Source organism: Poecile atricapillus, chromosome 32 (assembly GCF_030490865.1).
Source record: "Poecile atricapillus isolate bPoeAtr1 chromosome 32, bPoeAtr1.hap1, whole genome shotgun sequence".
In the NCBI taxonomy this organism is placed as follows: Eukaryota; Metazoa; Chordata; class Aves; order Passeriformes; family Paridae; genus Poecile; species Poecile atricapillus.
Genome location: NC_081280.1, coordinates 775,688 through 793,697, shown reverse-complemented (window position 1 = coordinate 793,697; position 18,010 = coordinate 775,688).

Sequence of the window (18,010 nt, the reverse complement as noted above, 5' to 3'; positions counted from 1 at the left end):
TTGGGGACATTTTTGGGACATTTGGGGACATTTGGGGACATTTTGGGGCCATTTTGGGGCCATTTGGGGCCATTTGGGGACATTTGGGGCCATTTTGGGGCCATTTGGGGACATTTTGGGGACATTTTTGGGACATTTGGGGCCATTTGGGGCCATTTTGGGTCATTTTGTGCCATCGCTGCTTTTCCGAACCCTTTATTAAACACAACCTCAGGCCACGCCCCCTTTCCCCTCCCAGCCAATCAGAGCCTTTGGATCCCTGCAGGGGGCGGGGCCTCCTCCTCCCCCTCCTGGGTGGGCGTGGCCAGAGCAGTGACGGGCGTGGCCAGCGCAGTGGGCGTGGCCAGGGCTGTGATGGGCGTGGCCAGAGAAGTGGGCCTGGCCAGAGCAGTGGGCGTGGCCTGCAGGGCGGTGGGCGTGGCCAGCAGGGCAGTGGGCCTGGCCAGAGCAGTGGGCGTGGCCAGCAGGGCGGTGGGCGTGGCCTGCAGGGCAGCAGCAGCGTTTCTCCATCGCTGCAGCCAATGGGAGAAGGGGGCGTGGCCGGGGGGCGTGGCCAGAGCCCATTGAGCTGGCTGGGCCCACCTGGGAAAAAGGGGCGTGGCTTAAAAAGGGGCGTGGCTTGTGCAGAAGCCCCGCCCCCTTTAGCCCCGTCCCTCGCTCACCATTGGCTGAGGAGCTCCTGGAGGCGGGGCCAGCTCCTGATTCGCTGCTGGCAGCCGGTGCTGACCAATCGCAGCCGGGGGAGGAGCTCGGCCAGGCCCTCGGGAGGGGGCGGGGCTTGCTCTGGCTCCGCCCCCCGGCCTGGCCACGCCCCCCGGCGCAGGCGGAGCCGCGTTTGGCGCAGCCGCTGCCGCAAGATGGCGGCTCGGGATAGGAGAGAGGCCTGGGGGGGAGGGGAGGGGGGATGGACACGCCCACAATGGGGGAGAGACCCGAGCCCCTCCCCCCATAGCCCCTCCCCCTCTGAGCCCCTCCCCCACAGAGACCCTCCCCCTCTGAGCCCCTTCCCCAATAGCCCCTCCCCCTCTGAGCCCCTCCCCCATAGAGCCCCTCCCCCCTCTGAGCCCCTCCTGCCATAGCCCCTCCCCCATAGAGCCCCTCCCCCCACAGCTCCGCCCCATCTGAGCCCCTCCCCCTCTGAGCCCCTCCCCCCATAGAGCCCCTCCTCCCACAGCCCCTCCCCCCATAGCCCCTCCCCCATAGAGCCCCTCCCCCCACAGCTCCTCTTCCTTTGAGCCCCTCCCCCCACAGCCCCTCCCCCCTGAGATCCCCTCCCCCTCCTCCCCAGACCTCGCTCCCCCCCCCATCCTTACCCCTGCCCCTCCCCCACCCCTCAAACCTCGCCCCAGGCCCCTCCCCCAGCCCCAAGCCCCGCCCCCTTCTCTGCCCCTCCCCCACCCCAGGCCCCTCCCCCACCTTTACAGCCCCTCCCCCTCCCCCACCCGCCCCACCCTTCCAGCCCCTCCCCCAGCTCCAGGCCCCTCCCTCTTGCCCCTCCCCCACCCTTTCCAGCCCCTCCCAGCCCCTCCCCCACCGTTTCCAGCCCCTCCCCCTCCTCACCAGCCCCTACCCCACCCTTTCCGGCCCCTCCCCCACCCCTCACCTACCCCTCCCCCACCCCTCCCAGCCCCTCCCCCTCCTCACCAGCCCCTCCCCCACCCCTCCCAGCCCCTCCCCCTCCTCACCTGCCCCTCCCCCACCCTTTCCGGCCCCTCCCCCTCCTCACCAGCCCCTCCCCCACCCTTTCCAGCCCCTCCCCCCTCACCTGCCCCTCCCCCACCCTTTCCGGCCCCTCCCCCTCCTCACCAGCCCCTCCCCCACCCTTTCCAGCCCCTCCCCCCTCACCTGCCCCTCCCCCACCCTTTCCGGCCCCTCCCCCTCCTCACCTGCCCCTCCCCCATCTCCCGGCTCAGTCTCTGCAGTGGGGGAGGGGTCCCGGGTGGGGGGAGGGGCTCTCCCAGTGCTCCCAGTGCTCCCAGTACGAGGCTGCGGCGCCGCCGCCCCTCCCCCTCCAGCGGGGGCGGGGCCGAGCTCAGCCGGGCCACGCCCAGAACCTGCAGCCAATCAGAGAGAGGAGCTGGACTGGGATGGACTGGGAGGGACTGGGACAAACTGGGAGGGACTGGGACAAACTGGGAGGGACTGGGATGGACTGGGACTGGTTTATACTGGTCTATACTGGCCTGTACTGGTTTATACTGGTCTGTACTGTTCTGTACTGTTCTGTGCTGGTCTATACTGGTTTATACTGGTCTGTACCGGTGTGTACTAGCCCATACTGGTCTATATTGGCCCATACTGGTTTGTACTGGTCAGTACCAGTCTGTACCGGTCTATACTGGTTTGTACCAGCCCATACTGATCCATACTGGTCTGTACTGGTTTATACTGGTCTATACTGGTCTATACTGGTCAGTACCAGTCCATACCGGTCTGTACTGGTTTATACTGGTCAGTACCAGTCCATACTGGTGTGTACCAGTTTATACTGGTCCGTACTGGTCTATACCAGCCCATACTGTTCTATACTGGTCTCTACTGGTCTGTACTAGTCTGTACTGGTCTATATTGGTCCATACTGGTTTATACTGGCCCGTACTGGTCTATACCGGTCAATACCAGTGCATACTGGTCTGTACTGGGTTATACTGGTCTATATTGGTTTATACTGGTCTATACCAGTCTGTACCAGCCCGTACTGGTTTATACTGGTTTGTACTGGTCTATACTGGTCCGTACTGGTCTATACCAGTCCATACTGGTTTATATTGGTCCATAGTGGTTTATACTGGTCCGTACTGGTCTATACTGGTGCATACTGGTTTATACTGGTCTATAATGGTCCATACTGGTCCATACTGGTTTATACTGGTCCATACTGGTCTATACTGGTTTATACTGGTCCATACTGGTTTATACTGGTTTATACTGGTCCATACTGGTTTATACTGGTCCATACTGGTCTATACTGGTCCATACTGGCCCATACTGGTCTATCCTGGTCCATACTGGTCCATACTGGTTTATAATGGACCATACTGGTCTATACTGGTTTATACTGGTTTATACTGGTCCATACTGGTCTATACTGGTCTACACTGGTCCGTACTGGTCTATACTGGTCTACACTGGTCTACACTGGTCCGTACTGGCCTATACTGGTCTACACTGGTCTATCCTGGTCCGTACTGGTCTATACTGGTTTATACTGGTCCGTACTGGTCTATCCTGGTCCGTACTGGTCTATACTGGTCTATCCTGGTCCGTACTGGTCCATACTGGTTTATACTGGTCTACACTGGTCCATACTGGCTTATACTGGTCTATACTGGTCTATACTGGTCCATACTGGTCTATACTGGTCCGTACTGGTGCCATCCCCACCTGTTCCTGCAGGGGTCTCAGCCCCGCCCGGCGCCCCCGAGTGGCCGAGCTGAGGAATCGCAGGCGCTGCTGCCACCAGAGCTGGGGGAGAGAGAGAGCAAAAAACGGCTGAAATCAACCCAAAATACCCCAAAAACGGCTGAAATCAACCCAAAATACCCCAAAAACGGCTGAAATCAACCCAAAACCAGCTGAAATCAACCCAAAACTGCTGAAATGAACCCAAAATACCCCAAAAACAGATAAAATCAGCCCAAAATACCCCAAAAACGCCTGAAATGAACCCAAAATACCCCAAAAACAGAGAAAATCAACCCAAAATACCCCAAAAACGGCTGAAATCAACCCAAAATACCCCAAAAACAGAGAAAATCAACCCAAAATACCCCAAAAACGGCTGAAATCAACCCAAAAACAGCCAAAATGAACCCAAAATACCCCAAAAACAGCTGAAATCAACCCAAAATACCCCAAAAACGGCTGAAATCAACCCAAAATACCCCAAAAACAGAGAAAATGAACCCAAAATACCCCAAAAACAGCCAAAATGAACCCAAAATACCCCAAAAACGGCTGAAATGAACCCAAAAACAGCTGAAATGAACCCAAAATACCCCAAAAAGAGAGAAAATCAACCCAAAAACGGCTGAAATCAACCCAAAATACCCCAAAAACTGCTGAAATCAACCCAAAATACCCCAAAAACAGCTGAAAACAGCCAAAATTACACCAAAATCAACCCAAAATCAACCCAAAACCAGCCCAAACCAGCCAAAAATAGCTCAAAACACAAAATTAACCCAAAACCAGCCCAGAACAGACAAAAACAGCCCAAAATACCCCAAAACCAGCCAAAATCAACCCAAAATTCCCCAAATTCCCCCCAAAATTGCCCCAAAATTCCCCAATTTCCCCCCCAAAATCACCAATTCCACCCCAAATTCCCCAAAATTCCCCAAATTCCCCCAAAATTCCCCAAATTTCCAAAATCTCCTCCAAAAATCCCCCAAAAATCCTCCAAAATTCCCAAATTCGCCCAAAATTCCCAAAATTCCCAAGTTCCCATCAAAATCTCCCCAAATTTCCCCCAAAATTCCCAAATTCCCCCCAAAATTTCCTCCAAAAATCCCCCCAAAATTCCCAAATTTTCCCTGAATTTCCCCCAAAATTCCCAAATCTCCCCAAAATTCCCCCAAAATTCCCAAAATTCCCAAGTTCCCACCAAAATCTCCCCAAATTTCCCCCCAAATTCCCAAATTCCCCCCAAAATTCCATCAAAATTCCCCCAAAATTCCCCAAATTCCCCCCAAAAATTCCCCAAATTTCCAAAATCTCCTCCAAAAATCCCCCCAAAAATCCTCCAAAATTCCCAAATTCCCCCCAAAATTCCCAAATTTTCCCTGAATTTCCCCCAAAATTCCCAAATTTCTCCCCAAAATTCCCCTCAAAATTCCTGAATTTTCCCCAAAATTCCCAAAACGTCACCAAATCTCCTCCAAAAATTCCCAAAATTCCCCCAAAATTCCATCAAAATTCCCCCAAAATTCCCAAATTCCCCCCAAAATTCCCAAATCCCCCCAAAATTCCCAAATTTCCCCCCAAAATTCCCGAATTTCCCCCCAAAATTCCCAAATTCCCCCAGAATTCCCGAATTTCCCCCAAATTCCCCCCAAATTCCGGAATTTCCCCCAAAATTCCCGAATTTCCCCCCAAAATTCCCCAAAAATTTCCCCAAAATTCCCAAATCCCCCCAAAATTCCCAAATTTCCCCCCAAAATTCCCCCCAAAATTCCCAAAACTTCACCAAATCTCCTCCAAAAATTCCCAAAATTCCCCCAAAATTCCCAAATTTCCCCCCAAAATTCCCCCAAAATTCCCAAATTCCCCCCAAAATTTCCAAAATCTCCTCCAAAAATCCCCCCAAAAATCTCAAATTCCCCCTAAAATTCCCAAATTTTCCCCAAATTTCCCTCAAAATTCCCAAATCTCCCCGAAATTTCCCCCAAAATTCCCAAAATTCCCCCCAAAATTCCCGAATTTCCCCCGGAATTCCCGATCCCGTCTCTCACCGCTCGTTCCCGTCCCAGCCGGAGCCGCTTCCGGAGCTCCCCCAGGGCCGATTTTGGGGCAAATTTTGGAGATTTTGGGAATTTTTGGGAAGATTTTGGGAAAATTTCAGATTTTTGGGGGAAGATCGTGGATTTTGGCGGGGATTTGGGGAAAATTTTGGATTTTTGGGAAGATTTTGGGAATATTTCAGATTTTGGGGGGGATTTTTGGGGGAATATTTCAGATTTTGGGGGGAATAATTCGGATTTTGGGGGGGATTTTGGGAATTTTTCGGGGGATTTTGGGAATTTTTTTGGAGATTTTGGGATTTTTTGGGGGGGTTTTTGGGATTTTTGGGATTTTGGGGGTTTTTGGGGGGATTTTGGGGGTTTTTGGGGGATTTTGGGGGTTTTTGGGGGGATTTTGGGGGTTTTTGGGGGGGTTTTGGGGGTTTTTGGGGGGATTTGGGGAGGTTCCCCCGCAGCTGCCGCAGTTCCCGGCTCAGGGATCCCAAAAATGCCTCGAGCCCCGCCCGGAGCAGAGAGAGCCTGGGGAGAAAATGGGGGAAAATCAGGGGAAAACGGGAAAAACGGGAATGGGACGGGGAAAATGGGGAAAAAATGGGGGAAAAATGGGGGAAAATGGGAATGAAATGGGGGAAAAAGGGGAAAAATGGGGGAAAATGGGAATAAAGGGCAAAAATTAAGAAAAAAATGGGAAAAAATGAGGAAAATCAGGGAAAATGGGGGAAAGATGGGGGGAAATGGGAAAATTGGGGAAAATGGGGAAAAATGGGGAAAAAGGGAAAAATGGGAAAAATGGAGGAAAAATTGGGAAAAAATGGGAAAATGGGAAAAATGGGGAAAAATGAGAATAAAGGGGAAAAACTGAGAAAAAATGGGAATAAAGGGGAAAAATTGAGGAAAAAATGGGAAAAATGGGGAAAATGGGAAAAATGAGGGAAAAATGGGAGAAATGGGGAAAAGGGGGAAAAATGGGGAAAATGGGGTAAAATGGGAATAAAGGGCAAAAATTGAGAAAAAAATGGGAAAAAATGGGGAAAATGGGAGAAAAATGAGGGGAAAACGGGAGAAATGGGGAAAAGGGGGAAAAATGGGAATAAAGGGGGAAAATTGAGGAAAAAATGGGAATAAAATGGGGGAAAATGGGAAAAAATGGGAAGAAATGGGAAAAATTGGGAAAAATGGGGAAAAATTGGGAAAATGGGGAAAAATGCGAAGGAAATGGGGAGAAAATGGGAAAAAATGAGAGTTTTGGGGAGGATTTGGGGTTTTTTGGGGTGAATTTGGGGTTTTTGGGGTGGATTTGGGGTGAATTTGTGGAGAATTTGGGGTTTTTTGGGTGAATTCGGCTTTTTTTGGGTGAATTTGGGTTTTTTGGGGTGAATTTTGGGTTCTTTGGGGTGAATTTGAGTTTTTTCTGGGGTGAATTTGGGGTGTTTTGTGGTGAATTCAGGATTTTCGGGGTGAATTTGGGGGTTTTTGGGGTGAACTTGAGGTTTTTGGGGTAAATTCGGGGCTTTTTTGGATGGATTTGGGGGGTTTTTAGGTGAATTTGGGGTTTTTTGGGGTGAATTTGGGGGTTTTTGGGGTGAATTTGGTTTTTTTGGGGGGGGAATTGGGGTTTTTGGAGTGAATTTGGGGTTTTTGGGGTGGATTTGGGTTTTTTTGGGTTTTTTGGAGTGGATTTGAAGTTTTTGGGGGGGGGTTGAGGTTTTTCGGATGTTTTTGGGGTGAATTTGGGAGTTTTGGGGGTGAATTTGGGGTTTTTGGGGTGAATTTGGGGTTTTTAAGGTGAGTTTGGGTTTTTTTGGGGTGAATTTTAGTTTTTTTGGGGTTTTTTGGGGTGAATTTTTTGGTTTTTGGGGTGAATTTGGGGTTTTTTGGGGTGGATTTGAAGTTTTTGGGGTGAATTTGGGGTTTTTGGGGTGGATTTGGGCGTTTTGGGATGGATTTAGGGGTTTTCGGGGTTTCTGGGGGTGAATTTGGTTGTTTTTGGGAGTGAATTTGGGGGTTTTTTGGGGTGAATTTGGGATTTTTTGGGGTGAATTTGGGGTGAATTTGAGGTTTTTTGGAGTGAACTTGGGGTGGATTTGGGGGTTTTTTTTGGGGGGAATTTGGGTTTTTCTGGGGTGAATTTGTGGTTTTTGGGGTGAATTTGGGTTTTTTGGGGTGAATTTGTGGTTTTTGGGGTGAATTTGGGGTGAATTTGGGTTTTTTTGGGGTGAATTTGTGGTTTTTGGGGTGAATTTGGGGTGAATTTGTTGTTTTTTGGGTGAATTTGTGTTTTTTGGGGTGAATTTTGGATGAATTTGTGGTTTTTGGGGTGAATTTGTGGTTTTTGGGGTGAATTTGGGGTGAATTTGTGTTTTTTTGGGATGAATTTGTGGTTTTTGGGGTGAATTTGGGGTGAATTTGTTGTTTTTTGGGTGAATTTGTGTTTTTTGGGGTGAATTTTGGATGAATTTGTGGTTTTTGGGGTGAATTTGTGGTTTTTGGGGTGAATTTGGGGTGAATTTGTGTTTTTTTGGGATGAATTTGTGGTTTTTGGGGTGAATTTGGGGTGAATTTGTGGTTTTTTGGGTGAATTTGGGGTGAATTTGTTGGTTTTGGGGTGAATTTGGGGTTTTTTGGGTACCTGGCGCTGGGGTCCCGGCTCAGCTGCGGCTCCAGCTCCTCCAGGAGCCCCCTCAGGTGTCTCAGGTGGGTCAGGAGCGGGGGCAGAGCCCCCCAAACCTCCCCCACGGCTCCCCAGCTCTCCTGGAACCCCAAAAAAACCACTCAAAACCCCCAAAATGCACAAAAACACCCCAAAAATGAACTCAGGAACCCAAAAAACCCAAAACAGAGCCAGAATCACCCAAAATCCCCTCAAACACACCAAAATCCCCTCAGGACCCCCCAAAATCCACCCTGGACCCCCCAAAATCCCATCAGGACCCCCCAAAAATCCCCTCAAAGACCCCAAAATCCCCTCAAAGACCCCAAAATCCCCTCAAAGACCCCAAAATCCCCTCAGGACCCCAAAATCCCCTCAGGACCCCCCAAAATCCCCTCAAAGACCCCAGAATCTTTTCAGAGACTCCAAAATCCCCTCAAGGACCCCAAAATTTCCTCTGAACCCTCAAAATCCCCTCGAAGACCCCCCAAAATCTGCTCAGGACCCCCCAAAATCCCCTCAAGGACCCCAAAATCCCCTAAAGGAGCCCCCAAATCCCCTCAAAGACCCCGAAGTCACCTCAAGAGACCCCAAAATCCCCTCAAAGACCCCCCAACAACTGCTCAGGACCCCACAAAATCCCCACTGGACCCCCCCAAAACCCCCTCAAGGACCCCCCAAAATCCCCTCAAAGACCACAAAATCCCCCCAAAATCCCCTCAGGACCCCCCAAATCCCCTCAAGGACCCCAAAATCCCCCCTGGACCCCCCCAAATCCCCGGGTTCCCCTCCCCCCTCACCTGGACCAGGCTCCTCAGGGTGGGCGGGGCCTGAGCCGAGGGGGCGGGGCCAGCCAGGAGCTCCCTGAGGCCACGCCCACAAAGGGTTAAACCACGCCCCCAGGAGCCCCCAAAATCCACCCAGGACCCCCCGAAATCCCCTCAGGACCCCCCAAAATCCTCTCAGGACCCCCCAAAATCCTCCCAAAATCCCCCCAGGACCCCCCAAAATCCCCCCAAAATCCCCTCAGAGACCCCAAAATCCCCTCAGGACCCCCCAAAATCCCCCCAAAATCCCCTCAGAGACCCCCCAAAATCCCCCCAGGACCCCCCAAAATCCCTCAGAGACCCCAAAATCCCCCCAAAATCCCTCAGAGACCCCAAAATCCCCTCAAAATCCCCTCAGGACCCCCCAAAATCCCCCCAGGACCCCCCAAAATCCCCTCAGAGACCCCAAAATCCCCTCAGGACCCCCCAAAATCCCTTCAGGACCCCCCAAAATCCTCTCAGGACCCCCAAAAATCCTCTCAGAGACCCCAAAATCCCCCAAGGACCCCCCCAAATCCCGCCAGGACCCCCCAAAATCCCCTCAGGACCCCCCAAAATCCTTTCAGGACCCCCCAAAATCCCCTCAGGACCCCCCAAAATCCCCCCAGGACCCCCCAAAATCCCCTCAAAGACCCCAAAATTCCCTTAGGACCCCCCAAAATCCCCTCAGGACCCCCCAAAATCTCCTTGGGACCCCCAAAAATCCTCTCAGAGACTCCAAAATCCCCTCAGGACCCCCCAAAATCCTCTCAGAGACCCCAAAATCCCCTCAGGACCCCCCCAAAATCCCCCCAAAATCCCCCCAGGACCCCCCAAAATCCCCTCAGAGACCCCAAAATCCCCTCAGGACCCCCCAAAATCCCCCCAGGACCCCCAAAATCCCCTCAGGACCCCCCAAAATCCCCTCAGGACCCCCCAAAATCCCCTCAAGACGCCCCAAAATCCCCTCAGAGACCCCAAAATCCCCTCGGGACCCCCCAAAATCCCCTTGGGACCCCCCCCAGCCTCCCTCTCCCCAAGCCCCGCCCACCCCTTTAAGCCCCGCCCACCCTCAGTCTAAGCCCCGCCCACCTCGTGCTCTGATTGGCCAGCGCCTCCAACGCCCACAGCACGGCCCCGGGGCTGTGGCCAATCAGCAGAGCCTGCAGGGGGCGCCAAGCGTCAGCAAAAGGGGCGGGGCCAGAGGTGAAGCCACGCCCCCTTCCCTTCAGGCCACGCCCACCTCAGCCTGCTCCAGCCAATCCCGAGCCTCGTTCAGCTCCGCCTGCGGCTTCCTGTGGTGATTGACAGCACCGTGGTTAATTAATTGATTGATTAATTGACTGATTAATGGGTTAATTAATGAGTTGTATAAGTGGGCTGTACCTGGGGGGATGGGCCCACTGGAGCTCCGCCTCCCTTGATTTGCATAAAGCTTTGATTGACACCTGAGGGGGATTGATGGGTTTGGGGGCGTGGCCAGATCAGGCCACGCCCATCCCGAGGCCACGCCCACCCCCGAGGCCACGCCCACCCCGGCCACGCCCACTCACCAGCACTTCCGGCTCCGCCCCCGAGGCCAAGATGGCGGAAAGCTCCACCCAGGACTGGCCTGGCCTGAGGGGAGAGACACAGAAAATTCCAGAAGGATCCCAAAATATTCCAGCAGGATCCCAAAAATCCCCTCAGGATCCCAAAAATTCCAGCAGGATCCCAAAAATCTGCTCAGGATCCCAAAAAATCACATCAGGAACCCCAAAATCCAAAAAAATTCCATCAGAAACCCGAAAATCCCAAAAAATCCCATGAGGATCCCAAAAATCCTCTCAGGATCCCCAAAAATTCCAGCAGGATCCCAAAAATTCTCTCAGGATCCCAAAAAATTCCATCAGGATCCCAAAAATTCCAGCAGGATCCCAAAAATTCCATCAGGATCCCAAAAAATTCCAGCAGGATCCCAAAAAATTCCATCAGGATCCCAAAAAATCCCCTCAGGATCCCAAAAATTCCATCAGGATCACAAAAATCCCCTCAGGATCCCCAAAATCCCCTCCCCACCCTCCAAATTCCCCCCCAAAATTCCCCAAACCCCAAAATTCCTCCCCCACTTTTACCGGGACCCCCCAAATCCACCCCAGGATCCCCAAATTCCCCAAAATTCCCAAAAATTCCCCCCAAATTCCCAAATTTTCCCCAAGCTCCGCCCCTTTGCCCATATAAGGAAGTCCCGGTTAAGCCCCGCCCCCTTTTACCTTTGCTGGGGGGGCTTTAGCGCCCCCTGCTGGAGGTGGCTCAGCCAATCAGAGCCTGGCTCCGCCCCCTGCTGGAGGCGGCTCAGCCAATCAGAGCCCGGCTCCGCCCCCAGCAGCCGAAGCTCCGCCCCTCGCTGAAGCTCCGCCCACCGGCGCCTCTGCCCCGCCCCCAGCGACGCCTCTGCGGGGGAGGGGAGGACACAGAAATGGGGAGGGGACCCCAAAAATGGGGAGGGGACCCCAAAATTTGGGGTTTGAGGGGATTGAGGGACCCCAAAAATGGGGTTTGGGGACCCCAAAAATGGGGGTTGGGGGCTCAGGGGATCCCAAATTTGGGGTCTGGGGGGGATTGAGGGACCCCAAAATTGGGGTGGAGATCCCAAAATTTGGGTTTGGGTGTGGTTGAGGGACCCCAAATTTGGGGAGGGGTCCCAAATTTGGGGATTTTTGGGGGGGTTTGGGGGGCAGAGGGACCCCAAAAATGGGGAGGGGTCCCCAAAATTTTGGGTTTGGGGGGGGAATGAAGGACTCCAAAATTGGGGTGGGGATCCCAAATTTGGAGTTTTGGGGGAAGAGAGACCCCAAATTTGGGGTGGGGTCCCCAAAAATGGGGGTTGGGGGCTCAGGGGATCCCAAAATTTGGGGATTTTTGGGGGGGTTTGGGGGGCAGAGGAATCCCAAAATTGGGGTGGGGTCCCCAAAATTTGGGTTTGGAGGGGGATTGAGGGACCCCAAAATTGGGGTGGGGTCCCAAAAATTTGGGTTTGGAGGGGGATTGAGGGACCCCAAAAATGGGGTGGGGTCCCCAGAATTTGGGTTTGGGTGTGGTTGAGAGACCCCAAATTTGGGGTGGGGTCCCCAAAAATGGGGTTTGGGGGCTCAGGGGATCCCAAATTGGGGGTTTTGGGGGGGTTTTGGGGGTTGAGGGACCCCAAATTCGGGGTTTTGGGGGCAGAGGGACCCCAAATTGGGGTTTTGGGGGTTGAGGGACCCCAAATTTGGGGTTTTGAGGGAATTTGGGGGTTCTGGGACCCCCCATTGGGGTTTTGGGGGGATTTGGGGGTTCTGGGACCCCCCATCGGGGTTTTGGGGGTTCTGGGACCCCCCATTGGGGTTTTGGGGGGATTTGGGGGTTCTGGGACCCCACATTGGGGGATTTGGGGGTTCTGGGACCCCACATTGGGGGTTTTGGGACCCCAAATTGGGGTTTTGGGGGGATTTGGGGGTTCTGAGACCCCACATTGGGGTTTTGGGGGGATTTAGGGGTTCTGGGACCCCCCATCGGGGTTTTGGGGTTTTGGGGGTTCTGGGACCCCACACTGGGGGTTCTGGGACCCCACATTAGGGGTTTTGGGGGTTCTGGGACCCCACATTGGGGGGTTTTGGGGGTTCTGGGACCCCCCATCGGGGTTTAGGGGGGTTTTGGGGGTTCTGGGACCCCACATTGGGGTTTTGGGGGGATTTGGGGGTTTTGGGACCCCCCATTGGGGTTTTGGGGGGATTTAGGGGTTCTGGGACCCCACATCGGGGTTTTGGGGTGCACTCACCGAGGCTCTGCGCCGTTTCCTGCGCGCCGGCGATGGCGGCGCCCAGAGCCTGCAGCTCCTTCCGGATCCGGCCCACGGCCGCGCCCAGCGCCCCCCGGCGGCTCGGAGGAGCAACTGCGCCCTGGGAGGAGCCAAAATACACCCCAAAACACCCCAAAATCACCCCAAAATCACCCCAAATACACCCCAAATTCACCCCAAAATACACCCCAAAATACGCCCAGCGCCCCCTGGCGGCTCGGAGGAGCAACTGCGCCCTGGGAGGAGCCAGAATACACCCCAAAAACCCCCAAAATCACCCCAAAATACAGCCCAAAATTCACCCCAAATTCACCCCAAAACCCCCAAATTCACCCCAAAACCCCCAAATTCACCCCAAAATACACCCCGCGCCCAGCACCCCCCGGCGGCTCGGAGGAGCAACTGCGCCCTGGGAGGAGCCAGAATACACCCCAAAAACCCCAAATTCACCCCAAAATACTCCCAAAATTCACCCCAAAATACACCCCAAAAATCACCCAAATTCACCCCAAAATCACCCCAAATTCACCCCAAAATACACCCCAAAACCCCCAAATTCACCCCAAAATACACCCCAAATTCACCCCAAAATACACCCCAAATTCACCCCAAAATTCACCCCAAAATACACCCCGCGCCCAGCGCCCCCCGGCGGCTCGGAGGAGCAACTGCGCCCTGGGAGGAGCCAGAATACACCCCAAAACCCCCAAATTCACCCCAAAATCCACACCAAATTCACCCCAAAAGCCCCCAAAATCAGCCCAAAATACACCCCAAATTCACCCCAAAATACACCCCAAATTCACCTGAAAATACACCCCAAATTCACCTGAAAATACACCCCAAATTCACCCCAAAATACACCCCAAAACACCCCAAAATCACCCCAAAACCGCCCAAATTCACCCCAAAATACACCCCAAATTCACCCCCAAATACACCCCAAAATACACCCCAAATTCACCCCAAAATACACCCAAAACCCCCCCAATTCACCCCAAAATACACCCCAAAATACATCCCAAAATTCACCCCAAAATACAGCCCAAAATACACCCCAAAATTCACCCCAAAACCCCCAAATTCACCCCAAAATACACCCCAAATTCACCCCAGAATACACCCAAAACCCCCCCAATTCACCCCAAAATACACCCCAAAATACATCCCAAAATTCACCCCAAAATACAGCCCAAAATACACCCCAAAATTCACCCCCAAATTCACCCCAAAATACTCCCCAAATTCACCCCAAAATTCACCCCAAAATACACCCCAAATTCACCCCAAAATACACCCCAAATTCACCCCAAATTCACCCCAAAATCCCCAAATTCACCCCAAAATACACCCCAAATTCACCCAAATTCAACCCAAAATACACCCCGCGCCCAGCGCCCCCCGGCGGCTCGGAGGAGCAACTGCGCCCTGGGAGGAGCCAGAATACACCCCAAAACCCCCCAAATTCACCCCAAAATACTCCCCAAATACACCCAAATTCACCCCAAATTCACCCCAAAATACCCTAAAATCACCCCAAATTCACCCCAAAATACACCCCAAAACCCCAAAACACCCCAAAACCCCCCAAATTCACCCCAAAATACACCCTAAATCACCCCCAAATTCACCCCAAAATACACCCCAAAACACCCCAAAATCACATCCCAAAACCCCCAAAATCACCCCAAATTCACCCCAAATTCACCCCCAAATACACCCCAAAATACACCCCAAATACACCCCAAAATACACCCCAAATTCACCCCAAAACCCCCCAAATTCACCCTAAATCACCCCAAAATTCACCCTAAATCACCCCAAAATCCCCCAAATTCACTCCAAAATTCACCCCAAATCCCCCCAAAATCCCCCCAAAATTCACCCCAATCCCCCCAAAATCCACCCCAAAATTCACCCCAAATCCCCCCAAAATCCACCCCAAATCCCCCCAAAATTCACCCCAAAACCCCCCAAAATTCACCCCAAGCACCCCAAAATTCACCCCAGAATCCACCCCAAATCCCCCCAAATTCACCCCAAAATTCACCCCAATCCCCCCAAAATTCACCCCAAAATTCACCCCAAAATTCACCCCAAAATTCACCCCAATTTCACCCCAAAATTCACCCCAAAATTCACCCAAATCCCCCAAAATTCACCCCAAAATTCACCCCAAAATTCACCCCAATCCCCCCAAAATTCACCCCAAAATTCACCCCAAAATTCACCCCAAAATTCACCCCAATTTCACCCCAAAATTCACCCCAAAATTCACCCAAATCCCCCAAAATTCACCCCAAAATTCACCCCAAATCCCCCCAATTTCACCCCAAGTTTCACCCCAAAACCCCCCAAATTCACCTCAATTTCACCCCAAATTTCACCCCAAAACCCCCAAAATTCACCTCAATTTCACCCCAAAATTCACCCAAATCTCCCCCAAAATTCATCCAAATCCCCCCAAATTCACCCCAAATCTCCCCCCCACACTCGAGGGACCCCCAAATTTTAAAAGAAATCCCCAAAGCCCCCAAAATTCCCCAAAATCCCCCCAAAATTCCTCAAAAATTTTAGGGACACCCCAAAACAACCCCAAAAATTTGGGAAAACCCCAATAGAAAAATGAAATTTAAAGGAAATCCCCTCAAAATTTGGGGTTCCCCACCCCAAATTCCCTCCAAACCCCCCAAAAATTTTGGGGTCCCCCTCACCTCCAGCTCCTGCAGGTGCCTGTACCTGGTCCTTGAGTTAAGGAGAAATTTTGGAATCATCCCAGAATTTTTTGGGATTTCCCCAATTTTTGGGATATTCCAATTTTTTGGGAATTCCCCCCTCGATTTTTGGGGTCCCCCCAATTTTTAGGATCCCATTCAAAGCCCCCCTAAATTTTACAGATTTGGGAATTTCCCAATTTTGGGATTCCCACAAACTTTCTCACCCCAAAATCCACCCCAAATCCCCGCAAAATTCACCCCAAATTCACCCAAATCCTCCCAAAATTCACCCAAATCCCCCCAAAATTCACCCCAAATCCCCCCAAAATTCACCCCAAATCCCCCAAAATCCACCCCAAATCCCCCCAAAATTCACCCCAAAATCCCCCCAAAATTCACCCCAAAATCCCCCCCAAAATTCACCCCACAATTCACCCAAATCCCCCCAAAATCCACCCCAAATCCCCCCAAAATTCACCCAAATCCCCCCAAAATTCACCCCAAAATTCACCCAAATCCCCCCAAAATCCACCCCAAAATCCCCCCAAAATTCACCCCAAATGCCCCAAAATTCACCCAAATCCCCCCAAATTCACCCCAAAATTCACCCCAAATCCCCCCAAAATTCACCCAAAATCCACCCCAAAATTCACCCCAAATGCCCCCAAAATTCACCCCAAATCCCCCCAAATCCACCCCAAATCCCCCCAAAATTCACCCCAAAATTCACCCAAAATTCACCCTAAAATTCACCCAAATCCCCCCAAAATCCACCCCAAATCCCCCCAAATTCACCCCAAATCCCCCCAAAATTCACCCCAAATTTCATCCAAATCCCCCCAAAATTTACTCCAAAACTCCCCAAAATCCACCCCAAAATTCACCCAAATCTCCCCAAAATCCACCCCAAAATTTACCCCAAAACCCCCCAAAATCCCCCCAAAACCCCTCAAAATTCACCCCAAATCCCCCCAAAATTCACCCCAAAATTCACCCAAATCTCCCCAAAATTCACCCAAATCCCCCCAAAATCCACCCCAAATCCCCTCAAAATCCACCCCAAAATTCACCCAAATCCCCCCAAAATCCACCCCAAATCCCCCCAAAATTCACCCAAATCCCCCCAAAATTCACCCCAAAATTCACCCAAATCCCCCCAAAATCCACCCCAAAATCCCCCCAAAATTCACCCCAAATGCCCTCAAAATTCACCCCAAAACCCCCCAAAATTCACCCCAAAATTCACCCAAATCCCCCAAAATTCACCCAAATCCCCCAAAATTCACCCCAAAATTCACCCAAATCCCCCTAAAATTCACCCCAAATCCCCCCAAAATTCACCCAAATCCCCCCAAAATCCACCCCAAAATCCACCCCAAATCCCCCCAAAATTCACCCAAATCCCCACAAAAAAAAAAACCCTTTGAGTTTTGGGGTGTAAAACCCCAAATTTGGACTCTTTCCACCCCAAATTTTTTTGGGAACCCCCAAAATTCCGGATACCAGCTCAGATTCCCCCGGATCTTCTTCGCGTTCCTGTGGGGGAACCCCAAAAAATCCCTGAGGGAGACCCCAAAAATCACCCCAAAATCACCTCAGGGGTTGTGGGAGGTGTGGATTTGGGGTTCCTGTGAGTTTTGGGGTGGTTTTGGGGTGGTTTTGGGGTGTTTTGGGGTGTTTTGGGGTGTTTTGGGGTGTTTTGGGGTGGTTTTGGGGTGTTTTGGGGTGGTTTTGGGGTGGTTTTGGGGTGGTTTTGGGGTGTTTTGGGGTGTTTTGGGGTGGTTTTGGGGTGGGTTTGGGGTGGGTTTGGGGTGGGTTTGGGGTGGTTTGGGGTGGTTTGGGGTGTTTTGGGGTGGTTTTGGGGTGGTTTTGGGGTGGTTTGGGGTGTTTTGGGGTGGTTTTGGGGTGGGTTTGGGGTGGGTTTGGGGTGGGTTTGGGGTGTTTTGGGGTGGTTTTGGGGTGGTTTTGGGGTGTTTTGGGGTGGTTTTGGGGTGGTTTTGGGGTGTTTTGGGGTGTTTTTGGGGTGTTTTTGGGGTGGTTTTGGGGTGTTTTTGGGGTGGTTTTGGGGTGGGTTTGGGGTGTTTTGGGGTGGTTTTGGGGTGGTTTTGGGGTGTTTTGGGGGTGTTTTGGGGTGTTTTGGGGTGTTTTGGGGTGGTTTTGGGGTGGTTTTGGGGTGTTTTGGGGTGGTTTTGGGGTGGGTTTGGGGTGGGTTTGGGGTGGGTTTGGGGTGGTTTTTGGGGTGGTTTTGGGGTGGTTTTGGGGTGGTTTTGGGTGTTTTTGGGGTGGTTTTTGGGGTGGTTTTGGGGTGGTTTTGGGGTGTTTTTGGGGTGGTTTTTGGGGTGGTTTTGGGGTGGTTTTGGGGTGTTTTGGGGTTTTGGGGTGGTTTTGGGGTGTTTTGGGGTGTTTTGGGGTGGTTTTGGGGTGGTTTTGGGGTGGTTTTGGGGTGTTTTGGGGTGGTTTTGGGGTGGGTTTGGGGTGGGTTTGGGGTGGGTTTGGGGTGTTTTTGGGGTGGGTTTGGGGTGGGTTTGGGGTGGGTTTGGGGTGGTTTTGGGGTG